Here is a 12093-nt window from a genome sequence, read left to right as displayed (position 1 = left end):
CACTTGCCCATCCAACCACTCACTCCTCCATCCACCCATCCACCCGTTCATCAACGCATCCATCCAGTCTCCAAGCCACCCATCCACCCGTTCATTCATCCATCCTTCTCATCCGCTCTCTCATCTATCCATCCATCACCCATCCGTACACTCAGGAAATCACCAATCCATCTATCCATTTATCCCTTTATGCATTTTCTCATCTAGCCATCTATTAATTCATCCATTTCATTTATTATTCTATTTACTCATTTAATTATATGTTATCCATTCATTCCTCCATCAATAATTCACAATATTAAACCGTGAGTTATCCGCATCCTCTGCCTCATAATTTGTCATCCATCACCATTTCTGTATTCACCCACCCCTCCATCATCCATCCACCCATTTATCCACTAATTTCTTTATTCATCCATCCGTCCATCCATGCATTATTTCATTTGTTCATCATGTCCCTCATGGATTCGTCTAGGCTTTGGTTTACCTGTCTCTTCATGCATTTCATCCATCCGTAAACATCCATCCGCCCATGTACCCAGTCATTAAATCTTCCATCCGACCGTCCGCCCATTCATTCATCAGGTCATCACTCATCCTTCCTCCCATTAACTTCTGCATCCACCCATTCAGCTCCCTGTACCAGGACCAAGACATGAATCACCGTGGGCTCCTCCCTCGAGCAGCGCGCAGGCTGGTGATGGGAACAGAGTTACAACTCAAGGTGGAAAATATTAAGAGGTCGAAGGGAGCTCCAGGCAGGCGCCTTCACAGGAACAGACGCAGGTCCACCTGGGGCTTCGGAGAAGCCTCCTCGGAGGAAGTGGCATCCAAACCAGGAATCAGAAAGACAGGAAGACACTAAACAGGCTCCCTTAGATCTCGCAGAGGGTGACTCAGAGCACCCATCCACTGAGATGCTCGCGGAGCTTGTTAAGACATTGAAGGCTCTGAGAAGTCCTGCAGCAAACGCTCCATTCTTACACACAGTAACTCCCGAACTCTTGGGCCCGTGGAACCCTTTTCCCCATGTCACTGCTCTCAATGTCCCAGAGAATCTGTGTCCTTCAGACCCTATTTGGGAAACGCTAACCTGGTGTAAATTCGTTGTTTCCACAAACAAGAAAACAAAGTTCCACAGCCTGCCCTCAAAAGTTTTTCCATCTGGAGGTAAGACGTGACACATGATACATGCCCAGGACTCTCTTGCTTTGTGTGTGTGAGGAAAATTTGCTCTGAGCTAACATCTGTTGCCAATCTTCCTCTTTTTTTTTTTTTGGCTTGAGGAAGATTAGCCCTGAGCTAACATCTGCGTGACTCTTCCTCTATTTCGCATGTGGGACGCCACCGTAGCACAGCTTGACGCGTGGTGTGCGTCTGTGTCTGGGATCCGAACCCGAGACTCAGGCCAGGGAGGCGGAGGGCGCTGGACTTCACCACCACGCCATGGGGCGGCCCCGGGACTCTCTTTTAATCCCCAGAGCTGAGCATGGAGCCTGGCACACAGTAGGGGTTCAATGAGCATTTGTCAAAAGAACATTGTCATCTTCGAAGGAGGCTCTGCAAGATGACCGCTGGGCCTTAAGCACTCCTGCTCCCCGGCGACCCCTGTGTGACCTCAGCCAATCCACAGCTCTCGCCTCGGTTTTTCCATCTGGGAAATGGGCAGTAACATCGCGCAGGAAGCCCATGCCTCACTCAGCTTTGGTTGCGGGCCGTCTCGGGATGTAGCTCTGTCCCCTCGCCCCTCCCCAGCCCGGCCAGCTGCCTTTCCAGCCGGGGATGAGACCCAGAGGCCTTGGGGCCATGGAGCCTTCGGGCTGAGGCCGAGACCTGGAAACCGCCTGTGTAACCAGCCGGCCGGGGCAGGACTGGAAATTCCCCGGGACGGTCGCTGATGGAGCGGGTCCTCCCTCCGCCTCCTCCTTTCCCCGCCGCCCGCGCTCGCTCAGCTCCCGCAGCCTCTCCAGAGGAGTCGGACTGGTTTGGGGGGGTGGGGGGGCGCCAGCTCCCTTCCTGCCATGCCCGGGCCCAGGCCGCATGGCCCACTGGGCGTGCAAGCTGTGCCGTTCCAGAACACAGGGCCGGATGCCCACGCCAGATAAAGGGGCCACTAAGCGCGTCCTCAGCCCAAGCCCAACCCTTGTGCAGTTCAGGTCTCTGACCCCCAGAGACAGCCACCGGGATGAGCGGATATGCTCATCTGATGGGGCCACGGGGCCTCCGGAGCGTCCAGGGGCCGTTGTCCCAGCCAGTCTTCGGGCTCCTCGCTGCCACGAGGCTGCAGCCTGCCCGTCCCCCACAGGGGCTCGTCTCCACCCTCCCGCCAGTCAGGCATCTATTAGGCGCTTCCTGTGTGCGCAGCCTTGTGCGGGGTGCTGGGGACACGGAGACGAATAAGGCAAAGTCCTTGCCACACGGAGCTCACGGCCTGCTGGGAGGGGGCGGACGCCTGAGAAGATAACGGGCGTGATGACAGGATGAATCTCGAAATCCTCGCGCCAAGGGAAAGAAGCGGACAAGGGAGGACGTGCTATATGATTCCACTTGGAGAAACTTCTGGAAAACGTAGACTGAGTTACAGCAATAGAGAGCATGGAGGAGGCCGGGCGGGAAGGGCGGCGACAAAAGGACACAGGGAAACCTCGGGAGTGGAAAGTGATGGGTATGCTCACAGTCTTGGTTGTGCTGGTGGCTTCATGAGCGCATCCATGTGTCAAAACTCACCAAAGTGCACACTAGAACACGTGCCGTGTCTGTTGTACCTCAATAAAGCTGTAAAAGAGGAGATAATTGTGAGGCGACGTGATCAGCCTGGCGATGGTGAAACTCAGGACAGGCACAGAAGGATTGGGAGGGCAGTCAGGGAGGGCTTCCTGGAGAAGGGGGCTATGGAGCAAAGTTCTGAAAGTGAGAATGAGTCCCACAAGGAAAGAAGAAAAGAGAGTAGTGTTAAGTTCCAGGAGGCCTGAGTTCAAATCCTGGCTCCTCTGCTTATGGGCTGTGTGGCTTTGGGTAAGACACTTGATCTCTCTGAGACTCAGTTTCCTCATCTGTAAAATGGATGCCATGATAGCATTTATCTCACAGGGCTGGTGAGAGATTTAAATAACAGAAAGCACTTGGCCTGGCACCCAATGGTCACGGCTTCTACAAAAGCCCTGAGGCAGGAAAAGGCAGCGACCTGGAACAACGGTGAGGAAGTCTGAGTGGCCACAGCACAAAGAGGGAAGGAGAGGCCTCGGGCCAGGGCTGCAGGCTGTCTGGGTCGTGGTGAGGGCTGGACTGTCCCCTGAGGCCGGGGGAGCCAGGGACGGGATAGAAGCAGGGAACTCTCATCCTCGAGGCTATCCTTTTATCAAGGTCACTCTGATTACACACATAAAAAAAAATCAGAGTTGGGAAACTGAGGCCTGAGTGGAGAACGACTGGGCCATGGTCCTGTGGAACCCAGAGCTTGAAGGGGCGTCGTCTCTCATTCATGCAGACCCCTCTGCAGCCCCGTAAGCAGATGAGAGGCTGTTACCTGCAGCTGCTTGCATGCCTCCAGTGACGGGGAACTCACTAGCTCAGCTGTGGGGCAGTCCTTCCTGCAGGACCCAGCTAGGAGAGGCCGTCCAAATTGGTCCCTCTGGCCTTGCCCAGACCCCGGCTGCTCCCCCAGCCAGAGTCACACGGGGAGGAGCCCAGTGGACAGAGGAGGAAGTGGGAAGAGATGGGAGCTACAACAGAGACTCCCAAGGTGCTGCCGTCAGCTCCCTGCCATGGAGCCTGGGACATACCGTCCCCTTCTCTGGCCTCAGTCTCCCCATCCGTGAATGGGGGATGCTCGTTGCCCCACAGGCTCCTTCCAGCTCTTAGAAGTACGTTTGGCCCTGCTGCGGGGCCCAGCGGGGCTGGGGCGGGCACAGGGAGTTCACCAGTCCGGCCCGTCCACTCCCCTTGGGGGGCCGGGGTCGACCTCGGGGCAGGCAGGCCAGGCCCTGTCTGTCTGGGGATAAAGGCAGGCGCCCCAGGGTGCAGCCAGCTTAATAACAGGCTCGAGCATCCAGGGGGTTTGAACCCGGGAGACTAGGTTCAAACAGAAATTGGGCGGCCCACGTTCCTGTCTGTCGCTGGGCCCATGGTTCCCACACCCACCGCGCCAGCCCCCACTCTCTTCCAACCATTCACCCCCAGGGAGCCTCCATCTGTGTGCCGACCACATGCCAAGCTTCCTACTGTCCACGGAGCAAGAGCCACACTCCTGACCCTGGCCCACGACGGCGGCCCCACCGTACCTGACCTGGTCTCCTACCCTCTCTCCTCATTCACTCCTCTCCCTGGGGCCTCCCTGACGCTCTGCAAACAGGCCAAACTGGTGCTGCCTCAGGGCCTTTGCACTTGCTGTTCCTCCTGCCCAGGACGCTCTTCCTCCAGATCTTGCCACGGTGGCTCATCCTCAGGCCTCAGCGCAAGGTCGCCTTCTCAGAGGGTCCTCCCCGACCCCCTCCTGCGGCTCGCTCTCTCATCATCCTGCCTTACTTCCCCACCAAAGGCTTCACTGGGATGTCTCGCACCTGGGCTCGGCGTCCGCCTCTCCCTGCACTTGGAGCTTTGGACGGCAGAGGCCAGTACTGGCCCTGCGCTGGCTCTGATGTCGCCAGGCCCAGGCCGGCCACAGTCTGGTTCCCGCCTGTGCACGTAGGTGAAGCAAACAGGTGAAATGGATGCTGCAGATTTCGAGCCCATGTGGGAGGCTGTCAGCACTCCCTCTGTGTAGACCCTCTCGCCTCCACGTGGACAGGCCGGAGGGGCCCCAGACGGGTGTGCAGATTCACCGTGCCCCTGTGCACACCGCATGCACACACACACATGCACGCACGCACACACCACACCCCACGCCCCCGCCCCGTCCTCCACACCAGTCCCTGACACCCAAACGTCTCCGCTTTCCCTCCTCTCGCCGGGCGCCAGCTGGCCCCGTGCGACTTCTCCCCCGCCTGCCACCGGCCCCGGGCAAGTCAAGGATGAAGAAGGGCCCAGGGTGGGCTGGCAGGGTGCCACATGAACATGGCCCCCAGGGCCCTCGCCCCCCGTGTGCAGCCAGACACCTGTGTAATGAGTGTCATTACTGGGGACCCACGGGAAGGCCCCGGCTCGCCCCAGCCACCCAGGCTGCTAGCAATGCTGGGGACGGGCTGCGGGCAGCGGCGGGGAGGGGTGGCAGGGACATCTCTGCTCTCCGTGGCCCCAAAGCTCAGCCCCAGGTTTCTGGGTCAGCAAAGATGGCTCCCGTCTTGCACACGGACTCCCAAACCTCAGACCCTGTCACCGTCCAGGCTGGGCTCAAGAGGAGACGAAGAAGGAGAAACACCTATTGAGTGCCTACTGTATGCCCACTTGTGCTAAGAGCTGGTATTGACACGTCCCGCTTCAGACACCACCTTGTCCACTCACCGTCATCTGATTGCTTATTGTCTGTCTCCCCAATTTGAGCACAAGCATACAGAACATGTATTGAGTACCTACTGTGCACCAGACTCTGTGCTAAACACATTACTCACTCACATGTCCTTACAACAACCCCACGAGGTGGGTACTATAATTGTTCCATTTTACAGATAAGGCTCAGAGAGGTAAAGCAACTCGCCCAAAGTCACACAGTGGATAAGTGGTGGACCAGGAGCTAACGCAGCCCATCCGGCTCCAGAGACCATGTTCTTCTCTGCTGCATAACATCTCTTCCGTCAAAGCAGGAGATTTTTGTCACCACTGTGCCCCTAGAGCCCAGTCTAGTGCCTGGCACATAGTAGGTGCACAAAAAAATAGTGACTGAATGAATGAGTGGATGAAAAAATGATCTCACTGTTCTGACAGTATCTTTCCAAGTGGAATTTACAGATGAGGAAACCAAGGCTCAGAGAGGTGAAGTGACTTACCCTGGGTCACACAGTGAAGGCGTCACAGAACTGAGATTTGAACCCCAGGGGTCTTTTGTAAAAGCGAGAGTGGGAGCTCACGGCCCTCTGCCCTCCCTGTCATGTCCCTGATCCCCCTCTGGGCTGCCCCCACCTCTGAATCACGGGGCCCAGGAGGGCGAACATGTGCCCATCTTGGCATCCACCTGGGCCTGGCACACAGTAGGCCTTCAGAATGAAATTCCATCTCCTCCCCTTGGCTCTGAGGCCTCCCAGGATGGGGATCCTGACAGTGTCACCCATCGCCTCTCCCCCTCTTGAGTCCCGAGTAATGATGAATTTCCCAAACATACCCTACTCTCGCTCTTACCTCAGGGCCTCCCTGCAAGCTGTTCCCTCTCCCAGCAGCACTCTTCCTGCACCTCTGCCCCAACCTCAGCCCAGAGGGCACCTCCTCTGCCAAGAAGCCCGCAGCTCTCGGGGCTGCGGGGATGACCTGACCGCCCCTGCTGACCCATGGGCCGTCCATTCCCCGCCCCAGGTTCTTCCTTGCCTCTTCTTTGGGGCAGCCGTGCTGAACTGTCCATCCACCCGCTCGGTCCCACCCGCCTGCCACCGACCCTCAGGGTGAACTCAACCTGGGTGAGAGTTAGCTCATCTGGCAGATGGGGAGAGAGTTTGATTGTCACGGTGAGTGACAGCTCACTGTCCGTCAATCCGGGTCACGTTGGTCCCCTCCCTACTCACATCCTCCCAGTGGCACTGGCCACAATCCCTGCATGCTCTGACAGCTCCAGCATCACCTCCTGTGACTTTCACTCCCTCGGCGTACCAGGCAGCTGGCCTCCTTGAATTTCCTGGAACACCCCAAGCCCAAACCTACCCCAGGGCCTTTGCCCTTGCTGTTCTCCCTGCTGGAAATCCTTCCCAGGGTCCTTTCCTTCTGTTCCTTGGATGTCTCTCCATGTCACCTCCTCCAGGAAGCCCTCCCTGAGTGATGCAGCTCCCAGACACCCCTGTTTATTCTTGTCACAGCACCTCTCCCTGGCAGAGAACGTCTTATCCGTTCCCATGTCTGCTCAGGGCTCTCCTGTCTCCTCCACCAGGATCCAGGTAGAGACCCTGCTCGCTGGTGTGCCCCTGGAGTCTGGTATACAGCAGGCGCTCAACAGCAGTTGGGGACTGGGGGGAAGATCATCAAAGCACTGCCCCACCCCCAGCCCGGAGTCCGGAGGCTGGGATCCAGGCGGCCCCATGCCCGCCGGTGGGGGGGCCTCCGAGCCCCCACGCCCATCTGGTTCCCAGCCCATAAAAACCGCAGCCCTCACTTGCCCCAGGGGTGGGGCAAAGGGTGCCGGGGGTGGGGCAAAGGGTGCCGGGGGCGGCCACCAGGTGGGGGACTTGTGGACGGGGACGGTCAGCGTGCAGCCACTCTGTGTGTCCAGAGGTACTTACAGCCCAGTGCAGCCTCCCAGCCGCCCCGGAGGTCAGGACCCCCGTGTCACCTCTGCCATCGCCCCAGCTCAGCAGCGCAGCCTCGGGACCCAGGCTAACAGCCAGAGAAAAGCAGAGTCAGGACTCGAACCTGCGTGGCCGGAGCCGAGCTTGCCTGCCTGCTGCCCGCGCTGGTGCCGAGCGGTCCCAAGACAGACCCGACTCAGAGCTTGGGCGGGGTACTCAGCACCCCCCCGTGCTCGGTTCCCCAGCTATGAAACAGCCCACACGGCCCCTCCCTTGTGGGGTTGTCGAGGGGATGGAAGATCATCCAAGGGCGCCTAGAGCTGCTGGGATTCAAGGCTGCCCCGCGCAGCTGCAGGCCCCGTTCCCCCCTCTGAGCCTCAGTTTCCCCATCACTGTGAGACAGCGCCTCACGGGCAGTAAGTGCTTAACAAGTAGGTCTGCGGCCCCAGAGGGCAGCCCGGCTCAGCAGGACCTCTTCTAGGTCACTGGGGCAAAGGTCCGGAGGTCGCAGGCAGCCGGCCGGGGGAGGACATTCTGGGGCTGGGGGAGGGCGCCGGAGCGGACGCTCAGGAGGCTGCAGGAGGCCAGGGTGACTCACCCGCCAGCGGGCTGGGGGCTGGGCCGCGGCCCCCCACGCGCCCCTCTGGGCCCTGCCTTGTGCCCAAAAGTGCTGTGTCATGCTCTGTCATGTGGCTCCGGGTCATTAATACCCGAGTTCTGGGAAGCTTGGGCCCAGTTCCCGGAAGGGGTCAGGCAGTTCAGTAAACACATTGGCTGGTTGGTCGTCACAGCTGAGCCGGGCGGGCCTGCAGCTCGGGAGGCAGGAGGCGGGGACGGCGGCCAGCGGGGGCACAGGAACCGCCCCTGGCCTTGCGCGGGGCTGACACCTCCGGGGCAGCTGGCCCAGGCTCTATAGACAAAAGGGGAAACTGAGGCTCAGAGAAGGCAAGACGCTTGCCAGAGGTCACACAGGGGGTCCAGGGTTCAAACCCTGACATCGGACTGGTCACCCAGTGCTCGCAGCGTCTCTCGGACTGATGGGCGGATGCCCTGCGTCCTCCTGACCTGGACTCCGAGGCCCGTCGCTGGGTGATGGGACACGAGTGGAGCGTCTGCGAAGGAGGCAGGTTGGGAAGCACCTCGGGCCGCCCCTGCGGCAGGTCCCACAGTAGTAATGCCGCCAGCCAGCACTTCTGAGCACCTACTGTGTGCAGGGCACTGCTTGAGGCCTCCCACTAACCCACTCACTTACTAACAGCGCCTTCACACAAGTGGCCACACCCAGCGTCCCTAAAGCGACGGCCAAGCGCCCCCCTCGGACCCCTGCACGGCCCCACCGGGTGGCCGCTGTCCTCACCCCGCTTCTCAGATAAGGACATGGAGGTGGCAGAGCAAGCAGCTGTGTCGTTGGTGGTTGCAGAAAGCGCACTGGAGTCACCTGGACCCGGGGATTCCAACCTCGGCTTCTCCCCTCCGGCTGTGTGATCTCATGCAAGTGATTCCACCTCTCAGAGCCTCAGTTTCTCCCTCCGACAAATGGGGAGGACTATGGTGCTCAGGTCACAGGCCTGGTGGGAGCACATGAGGAGCATTACAGAGCAGTGCTTAGTGCAAGGACTTTGGGTTCCAGGAGGTCTGGATTCCAATACCACTCTGCCACTTCCTGGCTATGTGACGTTAGCCGTGTTGCTTAACCTCTCTGGGCCTCCTCTGTGCCCTCTGTACAATGGGCATCATGATAACACCTCCCTCATGCAACTAACGGGAGGAATGAATGAGCTGACGCCCCCGAAGCCATCCGTGCAGGGCTGGGCGTCCTGTGGGCCTCCATGCAGGCAACTCATTCTCATATTTCACCAAAGATGACTGCACAGGCCTGAGGGGAAAGGGCGCCTGGTGGTGGACAGAGGACGAGGCAGCCCTTCTTTAGCACGAGCCCCTGGAACAGAGGTCAGCCGCATTCTCCACGCTCCCTGCCCTCCGGCCTGGCGGTGCCCCCATGGGCCTCATCTCTCCTTGCGGCGGCCTCCACCAGCCCCAGCCCCGTGGTCCAAACTCCCACCGCATTGTTCCCGCCTTCACACATCTTCACGCGCAGGGCCCGCCGCCTGGCCTGCCCCCGCTCACCCTAGACCGGCTGCCTGGTCTACATTTCCCCCATCCTTTGCCACTCGGATTCAAAACCACCTCCTCCAGGGAGCCTGCCCTGATCCTCCCAGGAAAGCGAACTCTCCCGGACTGGCTAACCTTCCCTCACGCCTTTCCATCCTTACACATCAGCTATTTTTGCACGTCACCTCAAATTTTGGCTGCTGCCAGGTGGCAGATTTGCAAGGGACATTTGGAACCAGAACTTCATTGCCTCTAAAATACTTAAAGAAACCTGCTAAACCGAAATTAATAAATCGTTCATTAATCCACCTAAACTTCACACACCAGTATTCAATTTCTAATTTAGCGTTTAGGAAATGATCTGCAAACGAGAACGCTCCTGGTTGGGCAAGTAGTCCCTGGCGTCCGCAGAGACTGCCAAGAACCCAAGTCGGGGGTAAAATAAAGGAGCTGTGTTGGCAAACCATTCGGAAGTGTAGTTATTAATATTGTTAAAGTCCTTTTGTGACTTTTTCCAGCCCTGCTTTAGGTCTGGCCTCTTGGTTTATTTCCCAGCATCCTCCCCGCCATTATCGCGTCTCCTCTTCTCTCTGGGTCCCCTCTCTTCTTCCCTCCCTCCACTGTAACCACAGGCTCCCCTGTTCCCCCCCTCGCCCGCGATCTCACTGCCACACCTCCCGGACACCCTCTCGTCTCTGTCAGAATCCCACCCTCCTCTGCAGCCTGCCCAGGCCCCACCTCCCTCCCGGTGCCCCCCCACCACCACCTGCAAGATGACAGGGCTGCCTGGAACAGAGGTGTCAAAGTCCCGGCCCGCGGGCCAGATCTGGCCTGTGTATTTATAGCTCTGCACCAACACGTCAAAATCAATCCAGGTTTACAGCTTCTCACGACAAACTGGCAGTCCGGGCCTTCCCGCGTGGTGGCGTTGGGCTGAAACTGAGTAGCGCCCACCCTCTGGCAGGAGCCTGCCCCTCACCAGCCGCTCCACCCCGGGGTGGCGGGGGGGGGGGGGTCGGGCGGCGAGTTTGCATTCCTCCTGGAGGCACAGACGTCCCCAGGCTTCCTGCAGCCTCAGCACCACTTCTGGAAACATCTTAGTGGGATCCCCCGATCTGGCTGAAGTGAGGGACCCCTGCCCGCTTGTCCTGTCCTCACCCCCACTTCACCCACCCACCCCTCGCCATCAAGGTACGTCCTCTGGACACTTCAGTTCTTTGAAGCACAGTTTGAAAAACCGCATCCCCTGGGGCCAGGTTGTGACCACACTGGGTTCTGAGACCCCCCACCGCCCCGAGACGGACTCAAGTGACATCTCGGAGGAAAAACCTTCTGAGGTGGCCCCGAAACCAGGTCCCTCTCAGTAAAAGGCAGCGCCTTCGCCCCCACCCTAGCTCGGGCCAGAGCCCGGGTCACCCTCAGCTCGCCCCTCCGTCTCTCTCCCTCTCCAGGTCCAGTCCAGCAAAGCCTGCTGACTTCCCCTTCAAACTAGACCCAGAACCCAGCCCTGTCTGCCACTCCGTGTCTCCCATCCTGGGACCCTGCGGCCACTCTCCCCACGGCAGCCAGCGGGATCCTGTTACACCAGTAGTTCCCAACTGGGGGCGACTTTGCGCCCCAGGGTGAATTTGGCAGTGTCCGCGGATATTTTTAGTGGTCACAACTTGTAGGGGGAGGGGTGCTGCTGGCGTCCAGTGGGAGGAGGACAGAGATGCCGCTCAGCCCCTGGGGATGCACAGGGCGGCCCCCACAGAGACTCCTCTGGCCAGATGTCCGCAGCGCCACAGCTGTGTGCCCGAACCCGGGTCAGACCCTGTCCCTCCCTCACTCAGACCCTCCAGGGGCCCCCACCTCACTTGCAGTAGAGTCCAAACTCCTCCTCCTGGGCCCCCAGGGCCCGGGTGATCTGCCCCCCAGCCTCGCCCTCGCTCACTCAGCCAGCTTGCTCTCCTTGCCCTTCCCCACCAGGGAAGACCTCTCCCACCTCAGGGCCCTTGCATCTGCTGTTCCCAACATCTGGAGCGCTCCACCCCAGACATCTGCAGGGCGGGCCCCTCACTTCCCCCGGCCGCCTGTCCCTCGTGTGACAGCCCATGTCACACGGCAACCCCCAACCCCTTGTCGTGGATGTGGCTACCTGACACACTGCATCTTCTATCATTTGGTTCTTGACCGTCTCCCCTGCTAAAACACAAGTGCCAAAGGCAGAAAGGTTGTCCATGTTGCTCACTGTGTCCCCCCCGTGCCTGGTGCCTAACGGATGCTCCACAGGTATTCACTGAGCGAGCGCGTGACTTGGTCCAGTGGGCCTCCTGTGCGTTCGAATTTTAGAATCGCAGGGGTTGGTGCGCTGAGAGCTGGGGGGTGGGTGACTCCTTTGTCCTGGCGGGAGCAAGTCTGTAGTTCCAAGGCTACGGGATCTCAAGCATCCTCCAAGCTTCTGTTCCAGGCGGGAGCGCTGCCCAGGGGGTCCTGGAGAAAGACCAGATGGTGAGAAGGAAGGGAGGCAGGGGCTGGGCCAGAGGCTGGGGACGCCAGGCCCACAGGGGTGGTGGGCGACGGGCTGCTGGAGACCCTGGGACCCCTCACAGAGCAAGAGCTGTGCCCAGGGCCGTGGGGG

The 12093-nt window shown here is 59.4% G+C and overlaps 1 long non-coding RNA gene across 1 annotated transcript; it reads right to left on the bottom strand.

Annotated features, from left to right (window-relative positions):
• Positions 1-214: 214 nt before the first annotated feature.
• Positions 215-8271, bottom strand: LOC138920020 (uncharacterized). The gene is made up of 3 exons (XR_011430616.1): positions 7960-8271; positions 7356-7449; positions 215-2775 (listed from the first exon to the last, which is right to left on the bottom strand). It is a non-coding gene; the product is annotated as an uncharacterized lncRNA (long non-coding RNA).
• Between the last annotated feature and the right edge of the window lie 3822 nt (positions 8272-12093).

This window comes from Equus caballus, chromosome 22 (genome assembly GCF_041296265.1).
Source record: "Equus caballus isolate H_3958 breed thoroughbred chromosome 22, TB-T2T, whole genome shotgun sequence".
NCBI classification, from domain to species: Eukaryota; Metazoa; Chordata; class Mammalia; order Perissodactyla; family Equidae; genus Equus; species Equus caballus.
The sequence above is the reverse complement of the archived record's forward strand: the minus strand, read 5'-3'. Positions and strand labels throughout refer to the sequence as shown.